This window comes from Micropterus salmoides, unplaced genomic scaffold (assembly GCF_014851395.1).
Source record: "Micropterus salmoides isolate LMB-PRFRI ecotype aquatic unplaced genomic scaffold, ASM1485139v1 Ms_hic_scaffold_4, whole genome shotgun sequence".
NCBI classification, from domain to species: domain Eukaryota; kingdom Metazoa; phylum Chordata; class Actinopteri; order Centrarchiformes; family Centrarchidae; genus Micropterus; species Micropterus salmoides.
The window spans coordinates 39,285,411-39,308,767 of NW_024043372.1; the positions used below are offsets into that span (position 1 = coordinate 39,285,411).

General features: G+C 39.1%; 1 pseudogene; it reads right to left on the bottom strand.

Annotated features, from left to right (window-relative positions):
* The window catches only part of LOC119886491, a 54,825-nt pseudogene that overhangs the window by 597 nt on the left and 30,871 nt on the right, over positions 1-23,357 (bottom strand).

Below are 23,357 nucleotides of genomic sequence, written 5' to 3' on the forward strand. Positions count from 1 at the left end.
TAGCTAACGCTGCGCTTACTAGCTAGCATCGTGCACCCATCGGTTGAATGTGGCCTGCATCAATTTCTCATTAGTTATTTTTGTTTAACTAATAATGTCAATTGCCTTACTTAGTAGTAGTTTTTCTTTTATTATTATTATTATTATTATTTCGGCTGAATGGCGCATATATATTTTTATTTATATTTGCAAGTGATGCTCGTTTCAATGTGTAAAAGAAGTCAGTGGTGTGTGTGACCATAATGTTACAGCCCGTGTCTTTGCTGGGGTTTCTCACCATCTTGTGTCTGTTTTTGCCTTTTGCACTAAATAACAAGCAGAAGACAGATTCCACTCCACAGATTTAGGCTTCAGCTTGTTTTGAGGCTGTGCGTCCTCACGATCCCCGGCCCACATCATGAACAAGATCAGGTTAGTGACACCACAGTTATTATACGTCAAAAACACTTACCCATACTCTATAACATTAAGTTTGTAGAGGGAGTGCTTTCTTTAGGGATGGGCATTGAGACCCGGTTCTAAAAGGACCCAGTTCCTTTCTCAAAACCTGAAAATCAATTAGGTCTGGGTCCGAGCTTATCGATACTGCTATCGAGACTAGCGGGTCCTATAATTTAACGCTATGCCTCAAGAGTCAAATCTGATTTAACTTGTAACGCAATGAATAAGAAAGCTAATGTTTATTGAGGGCACCGAAACGCGGTATCAAACCGGGCTGGTGTAGATTTATCATCATGAGATGTTAAGTTAGCTCCAAACTACTCGAGTTGCCGACAGCTACGCTCATTACCTTAAGTACCTGAAATAAAACCTTCCCGAGTAAAAAGACAACACACCTGTCTGTATGGTAAACATGTAGAAAGAGTTCATTCAATCATCTCTGTCCTCAGTCTCTCATCCTGTATGTTTTATACAAACACAGCAAACGTTAGCTTGGCGTTAGCCAAATGTTAAAACAAGCTAAATAGAAAGCTGTCTGGAGCACAGACTGGTCTGTAATTTTAAAATCTGGCACATTGTTGTAAACTCTGGCTGAGACAAACCAGCCGCCAAGTGTCCTTGGGCAAGATACTGAACCCCGATTTGCCCCTGGCGGCTGTTCCGCCAGTGTATGAATGAGTGTGACTGTTAATTTCCATTTGAGCACTTAGGCTCAGTGTATGTGTATGAATGTGTGTGACTGGTGAATGCAGATGTAGTGTAAAAGTGCTTTGAGTGGTCAAAAAGACTAGAAAGGCGCTATACAAGTACGGAGCATTTACATAAAAGCGTCAGCTAAATGAATAAATGTAAATATTAAAGTTTTGTGTCATCTAGATCATCTGAGATGAAAAGGAGCCAACAGCCTGGGTCTCTTCTATTAATATATGTAGTTTTAATGTTACTGAACACTTCATTGGACTTAAGTATAACGTCATTGAGTGAGGGGATTAATTATGTTGTGCTTCTCTTTGTCTCAACAGTGTCCACTGCAGCAAGGTGTGCACAACCTCACTCCTGTTAAGGAACAGGTGGGTCGGAACACAGTGATGTGATTTATCAAATAAATCACCAATCAATAGTGATGGTATCGCTACTCGATACCTTTTCATGGTGGCGACCAACACAGTCCAGTATCAAAACGTCTCCAGTCAAACCAGTACACGCAAGTAACACACAGAGAAAGAGAAGAGCACGGCTCTTTTCTTATGTGCCCACAACCGCTTGTCCAAGTCCATGTGTGATTCACAGCCGTCACCTTACCTTCAGCTGCAGTCTCAGACATGTTTCAGTGATTCTTGAAATCAGGGACAAAACAGGTTTTGATTTTCTTTAAAAAAAACTTCATTTTAAAAACCAGTGTATACATATTTGTTAAATGAGGGTTTGGCTATGTAACCTTGTTTTGGAACAACCTCCCAGTTTTATTTTATTTTTATAAATTAGAGGTTTACAGGATCAGCACTGGATTTTTGTCAACACTGTCAGACACAGAAATGTCTAAAATTATTTTTAATTAAATTATCACAGGTATTGACTCTTAGCGGTTTTTAATTGTCTTAATCAAATATGTTTTTAAATAAATCATATCACCTTTTAAAAGTTAGATTAGTCAATGTTTAATGATTGCGGTTTAAGTTGTATGGATTTATCAATTCATCATTTAATTCAATTAATTCAAACAGTGATACTTGATCACAACATCATGTTAGACTGAGGCACTGGGTGGGGATCTCTGGTACTGCCCTAGAATGGTTTTCATCCTACCTGTCAAATAGGAAGTTTTGCGTGTCTGTAAACAACTAAATATGTTACAATATGATATGACAATGTTATAATATACAACAGTTAAATATGGTGTGCCTCAGGGGTCGGTCTTAGGACCCATTTTGTTTTCCTTGTATCTGCTTCCCCTTGGACATATTATCCATAAACATGGCATTTCTTTTCATATTTATGCTGATGACACACAAATACACTTGCCCGTCAGATCCACAGACCCTGGAATGCTGAGTTCACTTAACAACTGCCTTTGTGAAGTTAGAAAATGGATGTCAAATAATTTCCTCCAGCTGAACTCAAAACAGAAATCCTGGTCATTGGGTCCCAGCAGATTGCAAATTAAATACTGCCATCTGCTGGTTCCCTAGTAAATCACATTAAGCCTGTGGCAAAGAACCTTGGTGTTTGGTTTGATAGTAATTTAAATTTTGAGCAGCACACCACAAAGCTTGTTCAATCATGTTTTTATCAACTTAGAAATCTAGCAAAAATTCGATCTATGTTAACTTTTAAGGACACCGAGACCACTTTACACGCCTTCATCTCATCACGCCTGGATTATTGCAACAGCCTTTTCACCTGTTTAACCCAAAAATCTATTGATCGACTTCAGACTGTCCAGAACTCAGCTGCCAGGCTTTTAACCAGAACAAAGAAATATGACCACATTACTCCTATTTTAGCTTCATTACACTGGCTCCCAGTATGTTTTAGAATTGACTTTAAAATTCTATTGATCACTTTTAAAGCTCTTCATGGCCTCTCGCCTTGTTATATTTCTGAACTTTTAGTCCCATACACACCAGCACGTACCTTGAGATCCTCGGGCAGAGGTCTGTTGTCTGTTCCAGAGTCTCAACTGAAAACTAAAGGGGACAGAGCGTTTGCTGTCAGGGCCCCGAGGCTCTGGAACAGCCTGCCCGAGGAAATCGGTCAGTTGAGTCAGTGAACTCTTTTAAGTCCCTTCTTAAAACATACTTTTATAGGAGAGCCTTTCCCGATCTTATTTGACTTTATTTTATCCCTTTTATTTTACTAATTTTATATATCTGTATTTTAGACTTTTCAATGTTTTCATGCTTTTCTTGTATTGTTTTTGTATTTTCTTTTGGGTATATTGTCTTTACACTTGTTAAAGCACTTTGTAACTTGTTTTTGAAAAGTGCTCTACAAATAAAGATTACTTAGAAGCATACAAATTACACAATAACTTTGAAAATGCAACCATTTTATTAACAAATATTCTTGAGGGAACAAAAAAAAAAAAAAAAAAAAAAAAAACAATCTGACGTAGTTGACAAGGCATTAACGGTGTGGATACAAAACCGACGGTGGTGACAAACTTGTAAGAAACATAAAAATATTTCATTCAAAAGGACCATTGAACTCTCAAAAATATAACCTTGCAAGATATGAAACACATTATATAACCAATTTTTCATGTCATAGGAGTAGAGGGACTTTACAGGCAATAAAAAAAAAAAAAAAAAAACACACATTAACCCCACAACATCTTCAAATATACGCTGCTTATAAAGTATATAAACTAATTCAAATCATCCATAGACAAAATGACAGTTAAACCTTTAATATTGCTAAACTGTCATAAACTTAACATTTGACTTCTCAAGGCAGTCGATGGAGTTTAAACACCAGGCAACAGACGATTCAAGTGTTCCTCTTCTATGAAATCCATGACCTCTGCTGATATGTTGTACATCTCCCTGGTGCTGCTTGTACAGATGGGTGATGATGGCTCATTCAGCTCGACTAGAATATCTGTCAATGGCACAAAGCAGACATCGCGCTGTCCTTGTTTTTTCTGAAATCATTTGGCCCATGAGGGTGAAAAAAAATTCAACTTGAACATCTTGATGCTCTGGGTCAATTGTTAAGGCTTTAGCCAGCCACCAGTTCTGCTCGTACATGACAACAAGCCAGTCTCAACTCTGAGTATCAGCAGGGCCTATCCCAGTTGTTGTGCCCTCAGGTTCTCTGCTAGGCTCCTTCTCTATTGCCTCCATCAGCATCGCCAGAGGACTCTGGATGGCATCCCTCAGGACCCAGATGAAGGACCCAGACAAAGTGTGAGTAACAGGACTGAAACCCTGGCAAATCTGGGGCTCACTACAAAAACATGAAATGTTTCTACAATGGATGATGTTCCCTTGAGCTACAACTTGATGAATCTTCCTTGTTCTAGGGATGGATTTCAGGGGTGGCATGAGAATAGTGTCATAGGACTAAAAGTCATCACTGGTAACGCATTGTAGCTTGACACCACTTAGGCTGCTGGACACCATCTCATAAAATGCTTTGCCATCCACAATGTCCCGACCTCTCAGCACAATACTGTCTACACACCTCTTAACTGTTGCCCCAATGCCGTCTGGGGCACCCTTGCCATGTGATGTAGGAAAGAAATTCCACGTTGTATTCTTGAATCCCAGTTTGGGAGGGACAGCACAGAGGAGATGAAAGTTCTTCTTATTTTTATACTGTTTGCTTGGACCATCTGACCAAAAGTGAACAGTGTTAATCTTTGGAAATCTTGCATGAATGGCTTTCAGGATTTGATCCATATAGGTCCAGATGGCTGCAGCATCCTGCCGCTTGGACCCTGAGACGTGTGCAGAATCCTGCCTTTTCATGCTTGCTGTAGAACATGCCCGTATGAAGTGTGAGCTTTTGCCCATAGTGACAGGATTGTACGTCTGAGCTGAATTTACATTTCCAGGCCTCAGAGAAGTCAACATGAACAATAACAGTGGTTTCATCACAATTTGTTATCATGTTTCTGTACTCCTTGGTTTGATTTTGAACTGAGTGGACATGGGTGGTTGTCTCATTTCTTTGGGTGCAGGTACGTAAAAGATAAGATTAGTTTGCTGAGAACATACAAGTTGAAAACTCTCTTCAAGTTTGCTGGTTGTCAAAGCATTGAATGACTTCAGGACCTCAAGAATCAGTTTTGCATTCTCATGGTACAGAAACTGACATGTCCTTCGGTCCGAGGCTCTTGGAGATGTAAAGTGAAATGGACGCAATGCACAGAAGGACGAGTAATAAAGTCTAATGTTTGGGTTTTGCTGGACAAATGCAATGTGAAGGTTTTGCATCGCGTCGGTCAGAATCATCCTTTGACGTTTTACTTTTTCCCTGGTAATGGTGTCTTGCTTGTCTGTTGTCATACTTGCATTGTTTTCCAAAAAGCTGTGAACACAGGGATATGGTGTAGAGGAATCTAGGCTTCCTTTGTTTTGGTATTTTTTATGTCAGCGTTTTGTAAGTCAGGCCAAACTCATGAACCCTGTGGATAAGGCGATACTTCTTGAGAATTCGGCCAGACAAAGACAGTTTTGGATGCTGGGATGCGAGTTTGCCTCTTCTGTCGGTGCGAGGAGCATTTCTCAGCTCTGCAGTCACTGCATGGTGGAAGAGCAGTAATCTTTTGATTAAAGGATTTCTGAGATGGCTCCCTTGAACCATCATCTCTGTTTTGGTCCGAGGTGAGTTCTGTGTCTTCTCATTTTGAATACGTTTTCCACGTTCAAGTCGTTTCTCAGCTTGTCCCTCTCTTTTTTTAACTTGTCAAGTTTCTTTCAGTGCTTTAATCTCTCTAGAGATTCTTTTTCTAGTTTTGCATCTTTCCCTTTCACCAGCAACTAGCTGTCTACTACTCCTTGGATCCTCAAAACTGATGTCCAAAGGACTCTGTGGTGGGGTGTTGCGTTGTCTTGACTCTGTGCTTGTTTCCAAAACCTTCTCTTATACCTCTTCTCTTTCTTCCAAATCACTGATGTTTTTTATTTTGCCCTCCTTCACCCTATTTCTCCATCTTTCCCTCGCCTTTCTCAGCAACTCTTCTTTCAGTTCAGGCTGTCTTTCAAATTTTTTTTGCCTTTTTTATATTCCCTGTTCCTTCTCTTTCATTCCTCCACAGAGCTTCTCCCTAGCCATTCTACCCTGAAATGCATACCATTATGCGGTCAATATACTTTTCTGATGGATAAGCATAAGCTGCCAATGATGGGTCATCATAAGCAACGCCTTAATACATCAAGTACCTGACAGGCTATGAAAATGAGATTCAATTCAAAACATAAACCTATATGGAAATTGGTTGAAATTCAACACAAAACTGCGCAAACGGAAATATCAAATGCTTCGTATGTAGTATTGAAGTAAACTACACTAAAATGAGGAATGATGCACATAATGGCATCTGTCAACACCATCTTAGAAAAAGTCAACACCGTCAGACACGAATCCTGATGGAGTTGACAAAATACCATGTTTCATCTCATAACACATGCTTCTCACAGGAGCCATCTTGTTTATCATTCATTGCTTGTAACCTTTATTCTTTACCTAAATTGAGCATTTATAACAGAATATATCATACAAATCTTACATTACATTGTTTATGGTGTGACACACTATGGTTGTCACATGCAACGTACTAACAAGTATGTTGCAAATTTAAAGAATTTTAAAAACTTACCAGAGCTAGAGTGGTCTCATGGCATTTGAAAGAACAAGGAAGTGATAAAGGGGTCCTCAGAGTTTTAGCTGCCCTCAATAATTCCTGATTTTTTTTATTTAAGAAAAAGTTCTGACGGTGTTGACAAAAACCCAGGACACAAGATAAATCGTCTTAAAACTACATTAAAATAATTTTTTCAGTTTTAACTTTTGATGCTCATTAAATTACTGAACTACTTACACATTGTAAATATAACATTTAATTTAAAATTACTTTTAATTGTTTAAGCTATTTTAATGTAATGACACCTGCTTCCGGACAAGGGTTTTTACAGACACTAGTCACTCATCATTTAAAATTAAAAACATTTCTAAAACATGAAATATTTAGTTGTGCTTTTATTATCCTTGTTAGTCTTCAGGTTAAGTGCATGTGTAATATTGATGACATTTTTTACCCACAAACGGTTTCATCTGGTGGACATGTTTTGTCCCAGATCTCAAGAATCACTGGTTTGTCACTGTTGCAATTTTATCACCACAAGCTAGGCTTACCGTTTGTTTCATCACTTTCAATTCAGTTTAATAATCAAAAGTTAACAAAATAATTCTGTTGTTTACTTTCAATAAACATAAGATTTAACCTAAATTTGTTTTCCACAGCTCATGTGGTCACTAAGCTGTTTCACTCCTATCTCATTTAAATACAAAAAAACTTCCAAGCTGTCATCCTTCCTCTGAGGAAGACAGAAGTAGGATGAGAAGTGATCTGATACAATTTCCCAATGTGATTATAAAGCAATTTGAAAAAAGAAATAGATCTCCTTGCTTGTCCATAACAACCATAAAATTATTTTAGGGTACCAATCAACTACTAAGGCTTCAACAGTTGGTATTTTATGCAAGGTATCTAATGAAGTATTAGTATCACTTTAGGGTACTGGTGTCGTAAATTTTAAACGATACCCTACCAATCAGTGCAATTTAAATTCTTTCACTGCACAACGGTGCAAGAGTACAGCTGGTGTTTTATATTGCTAATATCTCTATACCTTTTTTACATCTCTTTTTGATTTAAACTGCCTTCTTTGTTCCTGGGTTCATTTGTCTTTGTAATGATAGTGAAATGGCTCTAGTTGTCTCTGGGGTAGAGAGTGTGAGCAGATATAGCAGGAGGTTTTTAGGTTTTCTAATTGTATCGTCACACTGCCTCTTCAGCTGCAAGACCTTCCTAGTCCCAAGGTATTTCTGTAAAAACACTGAATGAACACACTTTCCCATCCTGTGTCTGTAAAAGGAATGATGGGTCCAGTCCAGTCTTCTCTACATGCACACAGCACCCTCTTTCTTTTATACATGTGATCTTAGCAAACCTGGATGAGTACAGGAGCAATCTGGTGGTTGGCGTGATTATGTGACGTTGCTCATCATATTAAGATTGACAGGTGAAATTTTCTAACAATACAATGGAACGGAAATTTGTGATAACTGATATTATGTAATAGATCACCAAAAACTTAAGGGACAATGTTATGTTATAAATTATTATAGAAAAAACTAAGGATGACAGTGAAGTCTACCTCTAAAGTACTCACATGTTTGTATTTTATTAATCAGAATCAGCTAACATTATACTGCAATGTAGAGCTGTATGTGTAAGTAAAGCTTATACATACAAGGAATTTGCCCTTGGGGCTTTGGTGCATAACAAACGAACCTATATAATGACAATATAAAAGTAATAAAGACTATGTTTATATGGCAGTTATTTACACAAGCATCAGATTTATAAGTGTAAACATTTACAGTTTAAGGTGAACAAAGCAGGGTGACAGTTAACTTGTGGTAAATGTATCCTCTGTTTTTGCAGTTTGAAGGGACAATTGATTGTAAAATCTCCAGATTCAAGATGTGATGACAGGCAAGATGCAATGAAGCTAACACCCAAAGGCAGAAGACCAAATGTTTACATTCCATGATTACAACGTAAATCTATTTTTATTTTAGCTTTATTGAAAGTAAAATGTTAGCGTGAGTTTATTTATTGATTTAATAATAACTGTCTCACTCGCTTCGGCGAGTTATTTATTTCCGGGTTTTCCGCAGTTGGGCACTTTTCCAAGCACTCCATTGGATAATAAGTGAATATAGGTCACGTAAATCGGACCCCAGACATAGCGGTCCGCTCTTATTGCCAGAAAAAGTAAGTTGGATAAACAAAAAAAATGCCAGAAGCACGAGTGGCAACAAATTTTGTTTCATTTGTTGAAAACTGTAGAAGTTGTCAGCAAAAATACGGGCCCTCCCTTGATGGGGATCATCTAAATACGTGAAAACTGCCGTTGGCCCACCGCCTAGGAGACCTCATATTAAAAGCAGAATAGTGGCTGATGCAAGCAACGGAGAAAACAGGCTTGTGCTTCATTTCTAGTTTTGAGCCCATTGACAATAAGGCAATGAAAATTTGATTTATTAAAATAAAACTTACATTTAGCCCCTTTAAAACAAAGCAAATGAACATAAATGCAGCTGTGCTCAGCTCACTTGAATATCAGCTTACAATTTTCAGTTGTACTGTGCTGCTAATTAAAATTAAAAACTTTAAATCACTATCAGCAAACAGTTTCTACAGCGCTGGGACATGGACATTTCCATAACACTCAACATGCAGGCAATGTAGCGCTGCACACAGTTCGCAATGTTAGCATCATGTAGTTCACTAGCTTACAGAGACAAATAGAGCCCGACCACTATGGGATTTTTAAATCAGATACCGATTTTGATATTTTTTAAATCCGATATTGTTAATTCCTGTTATTTTAAGAAACGCATAACATAAACAAAGATTATCCCTAACATTTTGCTATGAGACCTCACCAACATACCATGACAATGCAGTATAAAAACAAATTTTTATTGTTATAAATAGGACTTTGAACAAAAGTAAAACAAAAAATATATCAAGGTTTTGATGAATAAGAGGCAAATAAAACCACAGAAAAAATTTAAAAATATCTGATTTGTTAGAAATTATGGAGTGCTACTACTAATGAACATTAAAGTAAATAGTGCATGTATTGTGGGGGCCAGGAAAACCGAAGCTGTAAAAATTACCCATATACTACGGCGAATACTATCATATTTAATGTCATTACTATAATAACTATAAACAGGGCTACATAGGCAAATAATAAATACAGTCAAGCCTGAAATTATTCATACCCCTGGCAAATTCTGACTTAAAGTTACTGTTATTCAACCAGCAAGTTATTTCTTGATTAGAAATGACACAGGCGTCTCCCAGAAGATCGAAAAATTACTCATCTTATTTACATTTGAACAAAAAGTGGCATGTCCAAAATTATTCATAACGTCTCAATAATCAATCGAAAAGCCTTTATTGGCCATTACAGCTGTAGCATGTCTACTTCTGTTTTTAATAAATTTATGATAATACCAATTATGAATTTTAATATTCAGAGAATATTCATTCATAAAGCTCTCGTTTCGCGGGGCACCACCAGAGATTTGATTCACCCAGAGTCTCCAGACCTCTGGGTACCATTTAATTATACAATTATTCACTAGTGATCAGTTAGTTAATAATTGCTCAATTATCTTAAAGTAATCAGTCAGTCTCCTATCTAAGGGGTAAATTCTCATGGCAGGGACTTGAGATAGGCAATACACAATTTCTTTGATTACAATGAAGTTTATTAACTAAGGTGAATATAAATGCAGTTACATATATATCAAATCAAAACAATGGCTAAACAATGAGGATGTGGGGTTTTATTGTGGGGAGAATTTGACTCATACAGGCAGCTAATGAACGCAAGCTATGAGTTTTAAGGAGTAAAGATAATAGATTAACAGACTATTGGACATCACTGACCACAGAATGCAGGGTTTTGGTCTTACTGCTTGTCGTTTCTCCCAGCCGGGTTGTTGGTAGGCGGGTTAGAAGTTTGGTCATCCTTTGTCCGGGTCGTTGGTGGGATCAGTGGAAGTTCGCTTGACGAATAAAGTTTAAAAAGAATTTTGTCATTCTTGAATTAACCTTTAACAAAATCAAAGAAAATTAAGTCTCCAAATTATTTTATATAAATGCACAAATCCACACAGTTTGTTCACAACTGTGCACTTTTCTGGACTGGACTACCTTAACTCAGGCAACAGAACCTTAACACAAGACTGAGACATGGGGAAACTTATATAGTGGCTGATCAGGCCATTCTGACACAAAGGGGTAGACAAACGCACACACACACACACATATATATATATATATATATACAAACCACCATAACTACAACAAATGTTAAGCCAATGCTACCTAACATTAACTAAGGGTAAATCAATCAAATAATTATAACAACAAAGTAGAACTAGCAAAGAAAAGAACACAGCTCCAAAATGGAAACTCTGCCACCCCCACGATATGGGAAAACATGGTGCAGTCCAATTATCCATTCCCCTACTTAAACAGCTTAAATGCGACTAGAAGTCCTTTTGTCAGAGACCCCCAGCAGCAACTCTCCAGGAACTGGTAACTCAAAAATAGTTATTAATTTCACAAAATAAACTTGAGTTAAACAAAGATAATGAATCTGAAATTAGAAAAATTGACAAATTTAACATATGTAAAGGCTGTACACTACAGAAATAAACAAATTACTTACTAATCATGTCTGTCCTTCAGTCACAGCAGTGGGTCACTAGCTACTAATGTGAGGCAACCTAGTGCTTGCGTTGCATGGTCAACCTGAATATTGTGCACCTTGTTGACATTTGGAAACTTTGTTGTTACACCACAGCTAATATGTTTCATGTGTAAATAACGACAGGATACGAGGAATGTGAACCATAAACAATGCCTACAACATCTGTAGGCTATCACACGTGACAACATTAAGGAATGCAGAGAGTAGAATATAAACAGGATCGATTGTACGAAGTGGTATCACAAGTCAATCTGGGTGCACTGCACAGCTGCGGTCTCCACTGTGTTCATCAGCTGCAGAATCCACATGAATATTAATATCCCCATCAACAGTAACTTTGTCCATTTTAAGGACTAAAGTTGACAAAAAAATATGCAAATTTAGATTAAAACTCGGAGTAGGGACCAGGTTTGAGTGATTTCCAACTTGGGTGTGAAAGACTAAGATCAAGGCTTTCAAATGAGTTATTTAGTTTAGGCTTAGAGCTGATTAGTAGTTTCTTTGGCACTATTGCTCTTGTGGTTTTAATTTTTATGAGGTTTTTATGCACAGCTCTTCTTCTGTTTACCTTTGATTTAAACAATTTCAATGGTCGGGGGGCAGACACCGTCACTATGGGATTTTGGCTAGGTAACTCCTGAAATGGAGGAGCAGAGAAGTGTGTTAGACTCTGATTATTCCCTGTGCCTCTTTTGTATTTTGTTTTTGGCTTATTAAATCATTTGAACCGCACTGCAGCCTTAGAGTCTGCATTTGGGTTCAATTCTTGAAGTACGTGTTACCCTGCTTGACAAATCTTGACATACCACTAACTGCAAACATAAGCTAGCTATTTGATGCTATTCAATTCACAAAAAGGTTGTTGATAACAATTTGTACCCTCTTTTACAGTAGAATATTTATTAACTCCTTTCTACAGAAAGCTCAAAGTGTTTATGTGCAGGTGCAGTAACAGGCTGTGTGGTTTCCTCAGGGCTCTACTATGTTGACATTAATTAGACTAGGTGACACTAATTACTAGCCTCTGCTGTCAGGGAAGGGAAGTTCTCTGGACTTCTCTGGCAGACCACTTTGGACTCAGGCTTTCAAGGACAGGTGCCAGCTGTAGTTATGGGTAGGAGAGAGTAGGTTGTCACTGGGGAGGGGGCAGGTTTGCCTGAGGATGAAGCAGGTATGTTGTAAAGGAGGCGAAAGATGGAGCTAGCTGGAAGGAAATGAAGACAGTTGTCATGAAAAGAATGCTTTAGATATGGTCAATATACTGTTACGCCCGGTCTAGGGGCCCATACACAACGCGGAACTACCCCCATCTCCAAGTCCCAAGGAGCCACATGAACACAATGTAGACTATTGTGAATTTATTTATAACAGATTGAAACAAGTAGTGATAAACTACTGTAGTTTACTTCAGGGTGAGCCAAGGCCAGCATAACAAAACACCTCTAACTAGAAATCAGCACTAACCTATAAAACAAACAAAACGCAAGCAACTAACCTCCCTGACTATAATAAACAAGGACAAAAGAAGAGAAACAGAATTGGTGGCCCACCCCTACTTAACAAGATCAGACTGTGGCCTGTTGGAGAGGAGGAAGATGCCCACCACGCGCAGCCACCCCCATCTTCAGTAGCCAGAACCAGACTGAGAGATTACAGGCTTCAGAAACTTTTGCAGGTGTTTTGAGTTAATTAGCTGATTAGAGAGCTCTTCTCCAGTTGACATTTCTGTATAATTTATAAGCAGAAATGTATTTAGGCTATTCTAAAATGTTTATACATTTTGAGATACTGGAGTTTTTATTTCCCTTAGCTGTAGACCGTAATCAAGATGAAAACCAAAAAAGGGTTTGAAATGCTTCACTTTGTGTAATGAATCTAGAATATATCATAGATTCACTTTTTAAATTGAATTACGTTAGAAAATTAACTTCATCACAATATTCTATTATTAAAGACTCATCTGTATTGTTTACTTTATATTTTTCATCACCTGAAGCATTTATTACACATTTTCCTCCTACAGTCACACTGTGGATCTGATGTCCCACCTGGTGCCAGGGAGCTGCAGAGACCTGGAAGCCTTGTTATTGTCGTGGAAGTTTGTATCTGTTGGCGTGGACTGACGTGGAAAGGCGTTCTCTCCTTCTGTTTAAGTTTTAAATATTGTCCATATTGGTATCATAGATCCATCTAAAAAAAGATATGGTTTATGGTTCAAATTGTAATACATTCTATATATATTAGCACTCCCTGTCTTTACTACTTACTGAAGAGCTAATCGTAGACCACAGATAAAACATGAAACATTAAAGCTGAACTCTTGCTAAAGAACAGCTGAACAAATGCAGTTATCACCTCAGACTGTTTGCTGAATCACAAGGAATGCTACATCTTTTGGCTTCTTATGGTGTTTATTTTTGGTCATAATTTGTGAGCGTGTAAAACATGCTGGTGAGCATGTGGCATGCAGTGGGCTTCTGCTCGCTGATTGGTGTTTAGGTCGCACAGTGGATTTCTGCTCGCTCAGCTGATTTCTGCTCGCTCGAGTCTACATGGCTTCTGACAATTTGGGGGCGGAAACCAAGGAGGGCACAGATCCTCTTATGATGGGTCACTTTCAACGTGATCACACCCAGAGTCCTTAAATAAGAGTGTTACAACACTCCCATTGACTTCTGTCGGAACTGTGGAATGCAGAAGTGATGCGTCTCACGGGCCAGCCGATCGTTCCAAACTCTGAATAGTTCTGAAAACATCATGATTTATCACTGTCATCCGCTCTGTCAACCACTTTGAATGGTTTCAGGTGGGACAGACACCAGCAGAGACTATATTTATAAACTATACCTCTGAACATACCAATACATGCATAGAATGTATTGTATATGCAGAATATATATAATTAGTCTACTGTATATCACATGTCCTAATGTACTGCTGTGTTAAGACACAGTCACATAAACATCCCCAACACGTGAATATCAATAAATAACTGAAGGTGCTCAGTTTAAGTCAAGAGAGAAGTTTGGTCAATAGTGCAAAATATATAAGGCAACCAATTGCATTCAACATAACACTTTATTATATATTATCTAAAGGGAGAGGGTCAGGGAGGTTGTTGAGACATTCCACTGTCAGAAGCAGACCAGTTCATAGGCCCCAGATGAGACCAGGTCTTGAGGAAACACGAGCCTGGTGCTGCTGGAAAGAACAGGGAGAAGAAAGATGAAACAGTGTTAATACACATTAATACGAGGTTAATACATTTAAGATATGGATTTTAATATTTATAATCCATCCATCGTCAACCGCTTATCCTGCGTACAGGGTCGCAGGGTAATATTATAATATTAATAATAATTATAATATACATGGCAAGCCAATGTTTCCCAAAAAAATTCATGAGGTTGAGATTAAAGGAGTGAGAGTACACAGTTAGGTCCAGTTGTATCTGGACATTGGCATGATTTCGGTTATTTGGTTCTGTGCCCCAGTAAAGAATTTTTAAATTTGATATTACATAACTATAAACTTTTTTCATGTTATTTCAGTGGAAATTACAAGTTCATTTGGTGTTGTACTGAGCTGCATTATATTCAGAGGAGTTTCTGATATTCTGGCCCTGTAATGTACATTATGTAAATAGGGAGGGCAAAAAAATCCTTTACATTAAACATTTAATAAAATTTACACATTTATGCTCATATGTGTAAACTTAATTAAATAATGGCACAGATGTTGTATTGAACTGCATTACATTGTAAAGGTGCACCTATTAAGGCCACTAAGAGCATTCAACACAGCCAAAACAAAAGACAAACCAGCAGCTGAAAGGATGTGTAAATGCCTCCGTAGCTCTAATTATTTGTATGTCTCATGTCACGATATTCATATTTGCATCAATGTGTAAGAAAGTTTGTCCTGGTTATCGTTGGCTTAATATGGTATTTGCACTCCACTAACTTACTCTTAAATATACAAGTTTGGCACGTTTCTATGAGGCCTATATGCAGATACAGCTGCCAGTTTATTATGTACACCGAGCTAAAATCAATGCAGTCCTGCAATAATCCTACCTTCATGAAGGTTAAAATATTCAGTTTTAGCTAATCAGAGGCACTGATTCAACACAGAGAGCTGTTTCTGACAGGAACATAACTCGTTAATATTTGGATCCTTTGTGGATAACTTGCTTGCTCACTCATTAAAGTAAGTCTCCGATGGTTTCATATGTCGCCTCTTCAACAGAAAAACATATGAAGTCGTTATCTATCTGCTGCAGTTCTAACATTACTTGTTTCTGTGCTGCTGATCTTATCAGCCGATGCACTGTCCAACGTTAATGACTGAATTAACGTTAACCAAGGAACAACCTTGCTAGATACAAGCTTTCCATGTTATCTATTTCACGTAGCTAACGTTACCGTTCATAATAACGTTAAGTTACTACTACGGCAGCCGCTAAGTGCTGCTAACTTCTACAATAATTCTAATTACCGAAGATAAACTTTGAATGCCAACGAATTAACGTACACTTGTTTATTTTTTTTGTCACTTATTTTTTTATTCTGAACATCTTTCAAATCTCCCATTACAGCATTTAGCTCAGTTTAACGACAATATCTTTTACAAGGGATCTCAACATTCATACATTCTTACGTATACAGTGAAGTCTACAGGGAAGTATGTCCAGAGATACAAAGATGAGAAAAGATAAAAATAAGTAACAACCTTGAAGATGAAACTTGCAAACAAAACAAACAAAGCAAACATCAACTTAGGGAAAAACATGGGCTGTATACAAGGTCGCCTGGTAGCTCTAACCTGAGTCAGTTCTAATGGTCTTCCATCACTGTCATCAATGGTGCCCACCTTTCAGTGAAAAGATCCCTCTGTAATCTCAATGAGTATGTAATTTTTTCCATATTGTAAATACTTCTTAATATTGTTAGCCACTCAGCTTGATTTGGCGACTCCTTTTTAAGCCATTTTATTGTAATTGTTTTCTTTGCAGCTACCAGTAATATCTGTAATAAATACATATTTTTCCTATTGTGTGTCAAATCTGGTTTCAATTCAATTCAGTTTTATTTATATAGCGCCAAATCACAACAACAGTTATCTCACAGCGCTTTTCATAAAAGAGCAGGTCGAGACCGTACTCTGTGATGTTATTTACAGAAGTCCAACAATTCTACATTGAATACTTTATTAATGTATACAAAAATGGACTTCCAAAAGTTATCTAAGATTGGACATTGCCAAAAAATATGTGAGTGAGTCTCCATTGTCTCTCCACACCCCCTCCAACAGCGACTTGATTGGTTTGGGTCAATTTTAGCCATGACTGTGTTCTGAAGAATCTGTTATTTATTCTCCATTGAAATTCCTTCTATAAATGGGTATTTGTGACTTTTGAGCCTGATATCTCCAACCAAACTTCCTCACCTATTTCTACCCGTAGCTCCCTGGCCCACTTATCATTCACAAAAAATGAATTAACTTTTGTCATTGAAGCAATAATTTTATAAACATTAGTTATTGGTTTCCTTGGATGTTCTCCCCCCTGAATTTTTTATAAATACTGTTCTATAAGGGAGGAGTATGAAGCTTCTCAATTGTAGATACCTGAAATAATCTGTTTTTGGCAGTTTAAATTCTGTTCTCAGTTGATCAAATGATTTGAAGTTGTTATTACTGTGTAACTGGTGTGCATAATGGAGGTTCAGAAGTTTCCAGTTTTTAAATCTTAAGGGAAGAAAATCACTCACATTAGAATGTGAGTGATTGAACTCAAAACAGAAATCGCCTGTCAGCTTAAACATCTGTTGTATTTCCTTCTAAGCTGCACTTGTTGTGACCGGCCATTTTCCCAAGAAATCTCTTCATTCATTCCTATTAAAGGGGATTACTGACAGAGGTATATCAGGACTGTAACATTTTTCCATATTAAGCCATCTTGTACTTGTGTCATCCAATAACCACACTATCATTGCACGTAACTGTGATGCTAGCCAGTAATGCTTCAGGTTGGGTAGGCCTAGGCCCCCTTCAGTTTTTGCCAGTTGTAAGACTTTATATTGGACTCTGGGTCTCCTACCCTGCCATATAAACCTTGAGATGAGACGATCTATGAGACCAAAAGTGGGTTTAGGTGGAGAGATTGGCAGAGTTTGAAAGAGGAAGAGGAGCCTTGGGAGAACGTTTTCTAACATTCTAACAGTTTCCACCCTGCCTATTAAATAAAGGAGGAGCGTAGTCCAGCAGTTCAAGTCATGCTTAATTTTGTCAAGTTAATATAATTACTCTGATATAAGCTGAGATCAGGAGGTATAATTAATCCCAAATATCTAATTTCCTCCCTGGGTCATGTAAATGAGAAAGCTAGCTTAATCTGTGGGGAAACATCGTCCGCATATAGCGATAACCTGTGTTCCTCCCCGCTCACCTCAATACCACAAATGTCTGTGCTATTTTGTATTAACTGTGCAAGGGTTCTATACTGAGGGAAAAAAGGAGAGGTCAGAGGGGATCCCCCTATCTGCAACCCCTCCCCCACTGAAATGTTTGCGAGAAACACCCATTTACCCTTACCGATGCTTTTGGCGACGTGCATAACATTTGGACCCATTTAATAAAGCCAGGACCCATACCGTATGACTTCAACACCCTGAATAGAAACGGCCAGGAATGCCTTTTCAGGAACATGGGACTGGTTTCGATTTGGCATAAGACATAACGTTCAGTAACCAACAGATATTATCAGACCGGTAATAAAACCTGTCTGGTCAGAATTTAGAAGCGCTATGGGCTTATATGAACTGCGTTCTGTAGGGTCCTTCCCCTCCTTATGAATTACCAAAATTGTTCCCCGTTTTCAAATGCATAGGCATAAGCTCTTTCTAGAATAAGACTTAAGTCATATACAGTATCCATCTAAGCCCGGACTCTTGCCATTTTTTAAACCTTTGATCGTCTCTACGATTTTCTCTCCTGTAATGGGTCAGTCCATAGCTTGTGAGTCTTCTTCCGACAGCTTTGGTAGATTTAAGCCCTCTAAGTATGCATCAGGTTTTTCAAAATCTGTGCATGTGTCCATATTCAAGTACAGTTTTTCATAGAAAGTGGCAAACGCGCCCGATATCTCATCTGGTTTATACAAAAGGGTCTATCTGGGTCGTTATTTTAAATTTTCTGTACACCGTTAGGCTCATCTGTTTTTTAAGTTGGAATGCTAAAAATTTACTAGCTCTACTCCCACCTTCATAATAACGCTGTTTTAAGAATCTTAAATTTCTCTCAATATTATCTGTGAGCAGGTCTCCCAAAGATCTCCTGGCTTCCTCAAGCTGAGTTAAATCATTCGTAGATAATTTACTTTGTCTCTGTTCCAACCATTTAATTTGTTCCTCAAGTTCCTTGCGTTTGGCTTCCCGAAGTCTTGTCTTAGCTGATGCAAATTAAATTATTTTTCCCCTCAAGACTACCTTGGCTGTCTCCCACAAGGTCACTGGTGATGTCTCGTTTGTGTCATTAAAGTGAAGGTATTGAGCCAATTCTGCCTTTATGTAATCTTTAAATGCATTATCATTTAGATGTGAGACATTCAAGCGCCATAGGCCTGGTCTAGAACACCTACTCAGGTCCCAGATCAAATTAACTGGGGCATGGTCACTTAAGGTTATGTTATGTATCTTACAATCCAGTACTCTATGACAGTCCGTTTTAGCGACAAAAAAATAATCAATTCTGGAATATGAGGAGTGTGAGTTTGAGTAGAATGTGTAATCCCGGCCCTTCGGGTGTACATGTCTCCATGCATCAAGGAGACCCAAATCCTCCTGAAGGTATGGCTATTGATGGTGGATTTCTATCCATTCTATTTGACAGAATGCAATTAAAATCCCCTCCAATCAAAACGACTCCTTCAGTTTTTTCTGCAATCATTTCACTTATTTTCTTAAAAATGTAGGGTTGCTTTCATTTGGAGCGTAGATATTCAGCATGGGGACAGTCACGCCACAAACAGACCCTTTGACCAGAATAAACCTCCCCTCTTTATCCGCAATTATTGAATGTAAGCAGAACTGTAGCGAGCTATGCAACAATATTGCCACCCCCTGCCTTCTCCCTGAGCTATGAGATGAAAAATACAACTGACTGGTCCATGACCTCTTAAGTTTCATATGTTCAGAGTCTGATAGGGGGCTTTCTTGTATAAAGGCTATTGTACAATTAAGATGTTTAAGCTCATTGAGGATCTTTTTACTCTTCACAGGGCCATGAAGGCCCTTAACATTGTAGCTAATTACTCTAATGCTATCCATTGATGCTTACGTGTGCAAACTGTTCATTCCGCATTGCGGTTCTATGTGATAGCGAGGCTCCCTGTTATACCTAACCCATGTTGCAAAATAAAACATTAACAAGAATACTGTAACTATACACATGATAACATTCTGCATCTTGATTTCCAATTTGTTCCTCCATAAACATGTGGGTCTTCCTTGCAATAATAGTAACAAAACAACATGACGTACCCAAGTTGACCGTGGGAAAACATTTTTTGCAAGGAATCGAGGGATTATCCAGAGCTTCCGTAAAGGAGGCTGGGCCCTGACTGCATGTTCTTTATTGCAGTCCCGCACTAGTTCTGTGTTTCCTCCAAACATCACAGACGTCCTGGTTTGAGTCTCCCACTCTTGTCGCAGATATTCTTTTCCTTCTTTTAAAGCGTTCTTAGTCCACCCCATGTTACTTCTCTACTTCTCTTCTGTGCTGTGCCCAGTTCTAATCGAAGGTGAGTTTTCCAATCTAAATAGGTTTCACAGTCCTGCCATTCAACAATGCGAGTAGTCCATGCCCCAGAGATCATTCGGGGTACAATTGTAGAAATGGAGTCTATAGAGTTCTTAAGCGGATATAGAAATCCAGAAACAGTTTCCATAATAAAGTCGCGGGCCAAGCTATTATTGTTAGCCCCCCCAATCGCCGCCTCCAAAGGAAGGCAGGAAGGGGAGGTAAGGACAGCAAAGCAAAAAGCAATAACAAACAGTAAACAATAGGAGGGAGAAGAGGTATTCACCATAGCTTCATCAGGCATCTCCTACCAGACCCGCAATAAACTGGCAGACTGCAGCAGGCGTGTTGAAGGTGTGTGTGCGTCCTCCGTGGGTCACGAGCAGCTTGGCTGGAAAAAGCATCCTGTGTTTGTCAACCCCCTTCTCTCACAGCTTTTGTCGCACTTCATAGACGTCCCATTGTTGTTTGTATACTTCGGCCAACAAATGCGGATGGAACCTAATGGTGTTGTCCTTATAGGTCAGCTGGCCTTTTGCTCTTGATGCTCTCCAAACACATACTTTGTCTCGGTAGTTCAGGATCTTCACAATAAAGGTTCGCGGGGAGGAGGCTGGGGCCTGTGCCGACCTGACAATGCAGTGAGCCCTCTCCAAAACCACCGGCGGCTGCACACCCAGATTTTCAGTAAACTATTTCTCCATAAAGGAGCCGGGCGGCTGTGGCTCAGGAGATAGAGCGGGTTGGCCGTTATTGAGGTTCACGGAGCAGGCGAGGCACAGGTGGTGAGGCAGGAGGCCGGGAGGGCGCCGTGGAGGAAGCCCGAGAGGAGAGGACCGGAGGATGAGCCCAGCCGACTGAACGGAGGACGAGTGAGTGAACCTGGGAGGGAAAACAGACAGAAAGACAGGGTTAGTGACTGGAGCGACAAAATACAGGGAATATGAGAAAAAACAAACATGAGAGCCTGAACGTAGAGGTGGCACCAGGTAAGGAGCAACGACGATCAAGCGAGGATGTGGAGAACCGGGGTTGAAATACAGGCAGGGATGAGGTTGATTACTGGCAGGTGTGGCAGGCTGACAGGTGGCTGATGAGGTGCAGGTGCGGGTCGTTGGCTGGGCTCAGGAGCCGAGGGAGAGAGGGAGAACACAGGGAGGCAGGCAGAGCAAAACAATGGGTGAAATAAAGTGAGAAAAAAAAAGGGAAACCGGGACACTCACCGTCAGCTGGGCTGTCCCCACAACACTATTCAGTGTTTGGAACGATCGGCTGCCCCTGACACGCATCACTTCCGCAATCCACAGTTCCGACAGAAGTCAATGGGAGTGTTGTAACACTCTTATTTAAGGGCTCTGGTTGTGATCACGTTGAAAGTGACCCATCATAAGAGGATCAGTGCCGTCCTTGGTTTCCGCCCCCAAATTGTCAAAAGTCATGTAGACTCGAGTGCAGAAATCAGCTGAGCGAGCAGAAATCCACTACGCAAGCTAAACACCACTCTGCGAGCAGAAGCCCACTGCATGCGAACGGGATTCCACTGTGCAAACCGAGTTATCCTTTGAGAACATGCCAGGCGCTCGCTCGCAGCTACCTGTACAACTCTCGGGTGTTGAATTTGTGCGTGAGTACTTTATGCGTGCACGCGAGAATGTTAATTTTTGCGCATGTGGAGTAACATAATTTGCTAGCGAGCATGATTTACACGCTCACAACTTATGACCAAAAATAAACCATAGCTTCTCTCTTCTTGCTGACTTGTCTTTGACTCATTAAAAGCTGCGGTTAGAACACACCAACTCCCGTTAACTTAGCATCGTTAGCAGCTTGGGGCTGCCCTTATCTGCTAGCATAAGCTAACAACCTATATGCTGACAGCGATACCTGTTAAATATTGTTAAACATAAAAAAATACAGGAATTTCACTCACCAACTAGAACACGGACTTCCTGGAGGTCCTCTCTCCATAAATCACACAGCCTGCCATTATTCATCCGGTATCTGCATGTATAAAAGTCCAAACGGCTCCAACAGGCTGAGCCTCAGAGCTCCGTGTAGTAGCTGAGTGAGGCTAACAGACAGTAGTCACTCGGCTAGCAGTGAAAAGGGCCATAGATGCAGGCTTAATATAATTTAAACAGGCGAGTTATAAAAACAATTCACCCCCCTCACAGTTGTCATGAAGGGCAAAATTAGCAACACTAAAACCATCTTTTATACCAGGCTGTAAACATGTTTTATTCTGCTGTAAGTTGGGCATTTTAACATGGGGCCAATGGGGATTGACTCCCTTTTGGAGCCAGCCTTAAGTGGCCACTCAATGAATTGCAGGTTTTCGGTCTTCCGGGAAAGCCCAGACCAAAGTTTGCCGCTTGGTATTATATATATATATTATATATATATTAAAACAGTTTACAGTTTAATACACATTATACATATTCCTTAATTAAATGCTTGGTCTACATGGTTGTCAGTCTTTAATGTGCTAATGCTAAGTGCTAATGTGTCAATAATTATAACCATTCATGCATAACGAGTTCAACATTTCGAAGGTTTACTGTAGCAAGTCAATCTTTTTTAAGTCCATCCGCATCCAGGATGATTGATCAGTGCATGAAAAGTGACACTGTCATTATGAAAGACACCCAATAATATCCCTGGATACTTTGTCTTCTCGCTACTTTTAGTGTCCTACACAAATGATCAGCAGCTGGTAGGATTTTATATTTTAAAACAGGCACCAGCACAATTAACAAGGTTGCGGACATTAAATATATAACATATAACATAAACATAAAACATATAACAATTTATGATGGGAATAAGTAGTGAGTTACAAGTTCATAAAGTATCAATTTCATATTTATTTACCACAAGTGATAAACAATCATTCATAACATCTACAGCCAGTATGTACAGCCTCCATGTCATTTAAAAGAAATTTAAAAGCAGTGAAACCAGCTCCTGTAGATTCAGGACATTTTGCAGCTGATTCCTAGTGCAGGGGCCGCATACTTAAACGCCCCTTTTCCCAATTCAGTTCGGACTTGAGGAACAGTAGTAATAAGTCCTCAGAACGAGACAATA